We start from the raw sequence: 9,213 nt of genomic DNA on the forward strand, positions 1-9,213 counted from the left end.
ACCCAATAATGTCGCATCGCGTCACAACGGTGTCATAATGCTTTCCGCCATGCACAAAGCAGCATGTTCCCTAATTATGTATTATTGTTTAAATTTTTACGTGGAAATCAATTGCGCAAAAGCATTGATACTATTTTGTTGCCGATCTAATGGTTGAATTCAAAGGTACTCTGCCGGACATCAGACAGACGTGTTGTCTAACCGGAATCTTCCGGAGAATTAAAGTAAATACTATTGACTTACGTGGTTGCTCATACGTTCCATATAATCAGGTACTATAATTGTTTACAGCGCTATGTCCTATATGTCTATAGTTTCAATTATTTAACGTTACTATTTAGGTAACTTCTGCTCTTGTTACTTCTTATATACCTAACACAGTGAAACTCGCCTTGTTATGCTGTCTCAGGTATGACTGAGAGAAATATGGTTTCTTCAGATGTACAGGGTGATTATAATTAAACATTCAAACCGCTGTAGAAATACCACCACTGGTCAGAACGACGTCAGATTGCAATGGAATATTATCGGAGAAGAGGGAAAACGCATGGTAGAAGAAAAATATTGTTACAAAATGTAGCAATAGATAGAGCTGTAAGCATCATAATTTGATATTGGTCGACTACAAATGGCAAATGAATCATACAACAATGCCTAAAGTGTATGTTTGACGTTAAACAAACTGTACCACTCAGCGTGCATGGATGTACAGGTGCGATACTGTTAATTTCGTATGCCCAGTAATCACAGCAAGGTCATATCACATCGGATAGGAAAAATCGGTTTTTAATTGTCCTGAGGCCAGAAGCTGCATAAAAAGCATCAATCACGTCGGTTTTTAACTGTCTTTAGGCCAAAAACCGCACAAAAAGCATCAATCTAAATCAAATAGGATTATTAATTTCCGTGTGACTGGAGCAAACATACTCAATATGCTCCACCGGTTTCTGCAACAAGTTGAAATCAAGAAACAGCATGTTCCACAACTGATCGAAATGTTTCTTGGGTCATGTTCAGAATGTGTTGCACAATGCGTGCCTTCAATGCAGCTAAGTTTGCAATCGGAACACTGAACACAACATCTGTCAGACAGCCCCACAGGCGGAAGTCACACGGATTAAGATCAGGTGATCGGGACGGCCTGGCTGTAGGGAAATGGAAGATGATAATTCTAGCATTTCCGAAATGGCGCTTCAGTTACTTAACTGGATTTTCAATGTGCGGAGGTGCTCCATCTTGCATAAAAATGATCCCATCCACACATCCACGCTGTTGGAGAGCTAGAATGACGTGGTTGCGCAAAAGACACCCATAGCGCTTACCAGTGACGGTACAGGTAACAGGACCGGAGGCACCTATCTCTTCGAGAAAATATGGCCCTGTCATAAATGACGCCGTAAACCCGCACCACACAGTGACAGGATAAAGTGGTACTGGTTGATTTGCGTCTGTATATTGCGTTGCCCACATTCGACAGTTCTGTTAATTGACAAAAAAAATGGCTCCGAGCACTATGGGACTTAATTCTAAGGTCATCAGTCCCCTAGAACTTAGAACTACTTAAACCTAACTAACCTAGGGACATCACACACATCCATGCCCGAGGCAGGATTCGAACCTGTGACCGCTCGGCCACCTCGGCCGGCATTTAATTGACATATCCTGTCAGATGGAAGTGGGCTTCGCCTGTCCACAAAATCTTCCACGGCCAATCATTGCCCACGTCCATGCGAGCAAGAAATTCTAAATTAAAAGGTCTGTCTCGCTGGCAGGTCAACAGGAAGCAACTCGTGCACAGGTGTAAATTTGAACGGATAACAAAGAAGGATGTTTCATAGGATTTTACGCACCGTGCTCACGGTTTTGTCCAATGTTCGGGCATTCTCCGTGCACTACACGTTTGCACACCACCACCCGTCTCAAAAATGGTTCAAATGGCTCTGAGCACTATGGGACTGAACTGCTGTGGTCATAAGTCCCCTAGAACTTAGAACTACTTAAACCTAACTAACCTAAGGACAGCACACAACACCCAGCCATCACGAGGCAGAGAAAATCCCTGACCCCGCCGGGAATCGAACCCGGGAACCCGGGCGTGGGAAGCGAGAACGCTACCGCACGACCACGAGATGCGGGCCACCCGTCTCCTCCTGCACTGCTGCGGCCACTGCTTCCTCTGACGTCCAATCAGTTCGTTTCCTCTCTACCAGGTTGCACACCAAAAGAACCAGTCTTTTCGTATTTCCGAATCATTTTCTCCAGACCCACGGCAGACATCGGACCAACGCCTTTTTTCAAACCCTTCAGTGTTCGAAACTTCTACAGAGCGATGTGTTCACAGTCATCATTCTTGTAATACAGCTTTCAAAACAGAACGCGATCCTGTATTGAGACAGTCATGGCGAACGACGCAGACGTGAAAGGAGGAAAAGCCATGTACCCGGCGTGTTTATACCAACATAAATGTGTCGTGCGCATGACAGGTGTTTTCATTTACATATTCTGACTGGCACATATAGCGCCATCTATTGATCAATTTTCCCATTATTTTTTTTCTTCTGTCATATGTTTTCCCCCTTCTCCGATAATATTACTTTGCAATTTGACGTCATTCTGTCCAGTGGTGTTATTTCTACAGCGTTTTGAAGGTGTAACTTTCACTATAATCACGCTGTATTACTGTTCCACCACGCACTGCTAATGTCAGTATAGTGCTGTAAATAAATACTTACGATTGGCCTTCGGATCTACAAGTATTTATCAATAATAACGTGTTTCAGGCTTGTATGGTATATTACTACAAAATACGAGATTTGATGACATTCTGAGACACAGGTTGGTGTAATGGATGTGAGCTATATTTATCGCAAGAACTACTTCCATAGAAGCTTATTTTACTGACAGTCCAGTGCTTCGATATGAGTATTTCCGACCAAATATTAGACACAGATTCATTCTGTTTCATTCTTTAAAAAAAAATCTTATCCGAACTGTAGGTCGCTTATAAGACACACACGCGTTATGGTACCCTGTGCTACTCACAAAAGCGGTACTAGAGAGGAACAAGTCTATCGATCCCTAATTTCTCCTAACTTACGTGAAAATCACGCTGGCTGTGAATGTTACATCTCAATAGTGTTTTCACCAAAAGAATATCGACCGACTTGAGCTCACGTAATACTAGCTTGTTGATTGAATCCACAGGTACCAAATTCAGCAGTACGTTAGTGGTTTTTGGAAAGTTCTTCTGCTTACTAAGGGCTGTATTACAAGCAACAAAATATTCACTGTTACGAAGTATGGCCAGCAACCTTATAAAAGACGTGGGTTGATCATGACCTTTTTTCTCTTCTTCGTAGGAAACAGTGTGTGAGTTGGTCTTGTGATGATGCCGGCCGGAGTGGCCGAGCGGTTCTAGGCGACCGCTACGGTCGCAGGTTCGAATTCTGCTCGGGCATGGATTGTGTGATGTCCTTACGTTAGTTAGGTTTAAGTAGTTCTAAGTTCTAGGGGACTGATGAGCTCAGAAGTTAAGTCCCGTAGTGCTCAGAGCCATTTGGTCTTGTGATGGTTCGACCGTAATTTACCACTACAATACATAGCAATTACGCATTTTTAATGGCTCCCATGACGATAGTAAACATGACACAAGTCACTGTATATTTGTCTCACAATGTTTCTTTTTTTTCCTTATTACAAACGACTTAATAAATTCTCACTGTGCAGGCAATGTCTGCTACCGTTCCTCTCAGAAACATCAGGCTCTGCACTTGACTCCGATATTAGTTGACCTGCGCTTCGTCGTCAATGACTATGTCGTAGACCGGTCATATGTGAACCGGGGAAGAAGTGGACTCATGGTAAAATATTAACGGCCAAAATTTTATACCCGGTGATATTATTGTAACCAGTACAAGGAGGGTGATTTTCTGCTACTAATTAATACGTTTTTGGTAATAAAACTCTATCGCTAAATCCAGCAACTTAAAAACGTGTAATAAAAATAATTTTAGTGCATTAATATTCATACATCTACCCCTGACTGTGTAGCGCTTTCGACAGGTGACACACAACGTAGCTTATGAGGCACAGGCTTCTTGCGATTAGAGCGACATCGCTCGCAGTGTATTCGCGCCGGTAGGCCCAGGTGCGTCTCACTCTCCTGAACGATCTTATCACGGGCGTAGGAAGAGATATTTCTTGGCCGTTACTGCTCGTGATACACACAAGTCGGGGATCTCCTCCATTTATCAGTTTGCCTGGGTCGTGTTTCCCCACGGTTACTTGGAGTCGATGAGATATCTCTCCCTAGGGACTAGTCGCTGCATGTATGGATAGTTGATGGACTGTCGCGGTCTGGTTACTCCTCCCAGGGTTGGCTACAGGTGTGCGGCATCGGGGCAGACGCCACGGTCAAAAATGGTTCAAATGGCTCTGAGCACTATGGGACTTAACTTCTGAGGTCATCAGTCCCCTAGAACTTAGAACTACTTAAACCTAACTAACCTAAGGACATGACACACACCCATGCCCGAGGCAGGATTCGAACCTGCGACCGTAGCTGTTGCGCGGTTCCAGACTGTAGCGCCTAGAACCGCTCGGCCACATCGGCAGGCACGCCACGGTCCCTGGCTCGTTAGTGCTGACTGGGATGTGCAGTATCTCGTCATAAATATGTTTCTGTTTATGCTGTTATCAGTACCTACAGCCCGTTTTCTTTCCTGCAGTTATTATGCGTGTGTGTGCATGTTCTGGTCGCAATTTGGAACCACATGATGCTAGGTTAATAGTACCTGAGTCTTCGGAGAATTGTTCCGTCAGCAAACTAAGAGCGAGATTTATACTTCTTTGTTTATCGCATAGCGAGAGGTGCTTTGACCACAGTGAGTCGTTGGCTTTATATGTAGGAACAGTTTATTTTTGCAGCACTATGCCCATTGCTCCGTCTCATTTGTTTATGGCGAGTCCGTATACTCGGATCTTTTCCACGTCTATTTACGAGTCTTATAGTGATGTCGCATCACTAACATTGTGAGATGTTTTATTCTGCCTAAGAGCGCTGGCGGATCTCATCCACAGTCAGCGTTCTTCTAGCATAGCAGTGTCACAAACTATAGTCCGTTTAAAATTATGTCTGTCACTTGCCGCTACAGTGTCGTCACATCGGCCGCCGGCTACCACACAAACCCTGCAAGTCACTTCACAATTGCTGTTTAATGTGTAACGCGGAGCAGTGTAGGAACTGGCGGCCGTAAGGTACGTCGGAAATGCGATATGCTCTGTCGAAAACTGATTTGAAGTGACGAATGACTGACCTGCGGCAGGGAACACGTTTTGTAGCCATGAATTTAAACTCATGTCCTAAGCTAACTACAACCTCGTGATGTGTAATGTATCCAAGAAAGCGGTGATCAACAATCTGCGGCAGATCGAAACTCACGATCGCTTTGTTCTTGGCGATTAAAGCTGAGCGCTATGAGCAAACTTAAGACAGTAAAAGTTCAGTTTTAGCGCTAAAAGAAAATGTAACTTCTTGCTATCATAGGTTATCTGGAACTATCGCGTAACTGGCTCCACAAGGTGGCGCCTTACCAACTGATGAGCTGTCCTCGTTGGCACTTGGTTGCAGATTATAGATGATACAGGCTGATTCCAAATGAAAAAAGAATGATAGGCGGAAAAATAAGAGCAAACAATGTCAATTCAGTGGTAAAAATGGCGTCTTAAAGAAACAGAATAAAAAATTACGTTTAAACCTATTAATTGAATAAAAAAGTTACTCTTTTGATAGGATTTAAAAATGAACAAAAATTTACATTTGACGAGATTCAAACCTACGGTCTCCAACATACTGAGCTAATACACCAGTCATTAGTAATAGAGTGATGGGGTTGCAACCCCAATTTTGATATCAAAATGATACGCAAAATAATTAAATAGCTCAACTAATTACCCCCAGCCGGCCAGAATGGCCGAGCAGTTCTAGGTGCTACAGTCTGGAACCGCGCGACTGCTATGGTAGAAGGTTCGAATCCTGCCTCGGGCATGGTTGTGTGTGATGTCCTTAGGTTAGTTAAGTTTAAGTAGTTCTATGTTCTAAGGGACTGATGACCTGAGAAGTTAAGTCCCGTAGCGCTCAGAGCCATTTGAACCATTTTTAATTACCCCCCAACCCCAACCAGCATGTGAGCTCCCACACTCTCGAACCTCCTAACCCCTCCCCTCCCCCTACCCCACCTACCCAATTGGTAGGAATTTCGAATTTTGGAGGGAATTTAGAGCTGTGTGGGATTACCCGAGCGCTCTAAGGCGCTATAGTCATGGACTGTGCGGCTGGTCCCAGCGGAGGTTCGAGTCCTCCCTTGGGCATGGATGAGTGTGTTTGTCCTTAGGATAATTTAAGTTAAGTACTGTGTAAGCTTAGGGACTGATGACCTTAGCAGTTAAGTCCCATAAGATTTCACACACATTTGAACATTTTTTTGAGGGAATTTAGAATTTCGGTGGGAAATTAAAAAACAGTGGGATTTCAAAAATGGCGGGAATTTCATTGCCGCAAGGCTGTGCAGTCGTGCCATCCCCAGCCCCCACCTGGGAAGTGGCGCGACATTCAAAACGGATTACGTCACGAGGAAGGTAGGGAGGGGTGTGAGAGGGGAGGGCGAGGGCCACAAGTGCCCTCTACGGTTTGGGTTGTGAACTAGGTCAGTTGGGCTCCAGACCTCAAGGTACACACACTGGATGAAACTACTTTATATAACAACACAATTTGTTTCAATAAACAACATACATCTACATCTACATCTACATCTATACTCCGCGAGCCACCTTACGGTGTGTGGCGGAGGGTACTTATTGTACCACTATCTGATCCCCCTTCCCTGTTCCATTCACGAATTGTGCGTGGGAAGAACGACTGCTTGTAAGTCTCCGTATTTGCTCTAATTTCTCGGATCTTTTCGTTGTGATCATTACGCGAGATATATGTGGGCGGTAGTAATATGTTGCCCATCTCTTCCCGGAATGTGCTCTCTCGTAATTTCGATAATAAACCTCTCCGTATTGCGTAACGCCTTTCTTGAAGTGTCCGCCACTGGAGCTTGTTCAGCATCTCCGTAACGCTCTCGCGCTGACTAAATGTCCCCATGACGAATCGCGCTGCTTTTCGCTGGATCATGTCTATCTCTTCTATTAATCCAACCTGGTAAGGGTCCCATACTGATGAGCAATACTCAAGAATCGGACGAACAAGCGTTTTGTAAGCTACTTCTTTCGTCGATGAGTCACATTTTCTTAGAATTCTTCCTATGAATCTCAACCTGGCGCCTGCTTTTCCCACTATTTGTTTTATGTGATCATTCCACTTCAGATCGCTCCGGATAGTAACTCCTAAGTATTTTACGGTCGTTGCCGCTTCCAATGATTTACCACCTATGGCATAATCGTACTGGAATGGATTTCTGCCCCTATGTATGCGCATTATATTACATTTATCTACGTTTAGGGAAAGCTGCCAGCTGTCGCACCATGCATTAATCCTCTGCAGGTCTTCCTGGAGTACGTACGAGTCTTCTGATGTTGCTACTTTCTTGTAGACAACCGTGTCATCTGCAAATAGCCTCACGGAGCTACCGATGTTGTCAACTAAGTCATTTATGTATATTGTAAACAATAAAGGTCCTATCACGCTTCCTTGCGGTACTCCCGAAATTACCTCTACATCTGCAGATTTTGAACCGTTAAGAATGACATGTTGTGTTCTTTCTTCTAGGAAATCCTGAATCCAATCACAAATCTGGTCCGATATTCCGTAAGCTCGTATTTTTTTCACTAAACGTAAGTGCGGAACCGTATCAAATGCCTTCCTGAAGTCCAGGAATACGGCATCAATCTGCTCGCCAGTGTCTACGGCACTGTGAATTTCTTGGGCAAATAGGGCGAGCTGAGTTTCACATGATCTCTGTTTGCGGAATCCATGTTGGTTATGATGAAGGAGATTTGTATTATCTAAGAACGTCATAATACGAGAACACAAAACATGTTCCATTATTCTACAACAGATTGACGTAAGCGAAATAGGCCTATAATTATTCGCATCTGATTTATGACCCTTCTTGAAAATGGGAACGACCTGCGCTTTCTTCCAGTCGCTAGGTACTTTACGTTCTTCCAGCGATCTACGATAAATTGCTGATAGAAAGGGGGCAAGTTCTTTAGCATAATCACTGTAGAATCTTAAGGGTATCTCGTCTGGTCCGGATGCTTTTCCGCTACTAAGTGATAGCAGTTGTTTTTCAATTCCGATATCGTTTATTTCAATATTTTCCATTTTGGCGTCCGTGCGACGGCTGAAGTCAGGGACCGTGTTACGATTTTCCGCAGTGAAACAGTTTCGGAACACTGAATTCAGTATTTCTGCCTTTCTTCGGTCGTCCTCTGTTTCGGTGCCATCGTGGTCAACGAGTGACTGAATAGGGGATTTAGATCCGCTTACCGATTTTACATATGACCAAAACTTTTTAGGGTTCTTGTTTAGATTGTTTGCCAATGTTTTATGTTCGAATTCGTTGAATGCTTCTCTCATTGCTCTCTTTACGCTCTTTTTCGCTTCGTTCAGCTTTTCCTTATCAGCTATGATTCGACTACTCTTAAACCTATGATGAAGCTTTCTTTGTTTCCGTAGTACCTTTCGTACATGATTGTTATACCACGGTGGATCTTTCCCCTCGCTTTGGACCTTAGTCGGTACGAACTTATCTAAGGCGTACTGGACGATGTTTCTGAATTTTTTCCATTTTTGTTCCACATCCTCTTCCTCAGAAATGAACGTTTGATGGTGGTCACTCAGATATTCTGCGATTTGTGCCCTATCACTCTTGTTAAGCAAATATATTTTCCTTCCTTTCTTGGCATTTCTTATTACACTTGTAGTCATTGATGCAACCACTGACTTATGATCACTGATACCCTCTTCTACATTCACGGAGTCGAAAAGTTCCGGTCTATTTGTTGCTATGAGGTCTAAAACGTTAGCTTCACGAGTTGGTTCTCTAACTATCTGCTCGAAGTAATTCTCGGACAAGGCAGTCAGGATAATGTCACAAGAGTCTCTGTCCCTGGCTCCAGTTCTGATTGTGTGACTATCCCATTCTATACCTGGTAGATTGAAGTCTCCCCCTATTACAATAGTATGATCACGAAACTTCTTCACGA

Source organism: Schistocerca cancellata, chromosome 6 (assembly GCF_023864275.1).
Source record: "Schistocerca cancellata isolate TAMUIC-IGC-003103 chromosome 6, iqSchCanc2.1, whole genome shotgun sequence".
NCBI lineage: Eukaryota > Metazoa > Arthropoda > Insecta > Orthoptera > Acrididae > Schistocerca > Schistocerca cancellata.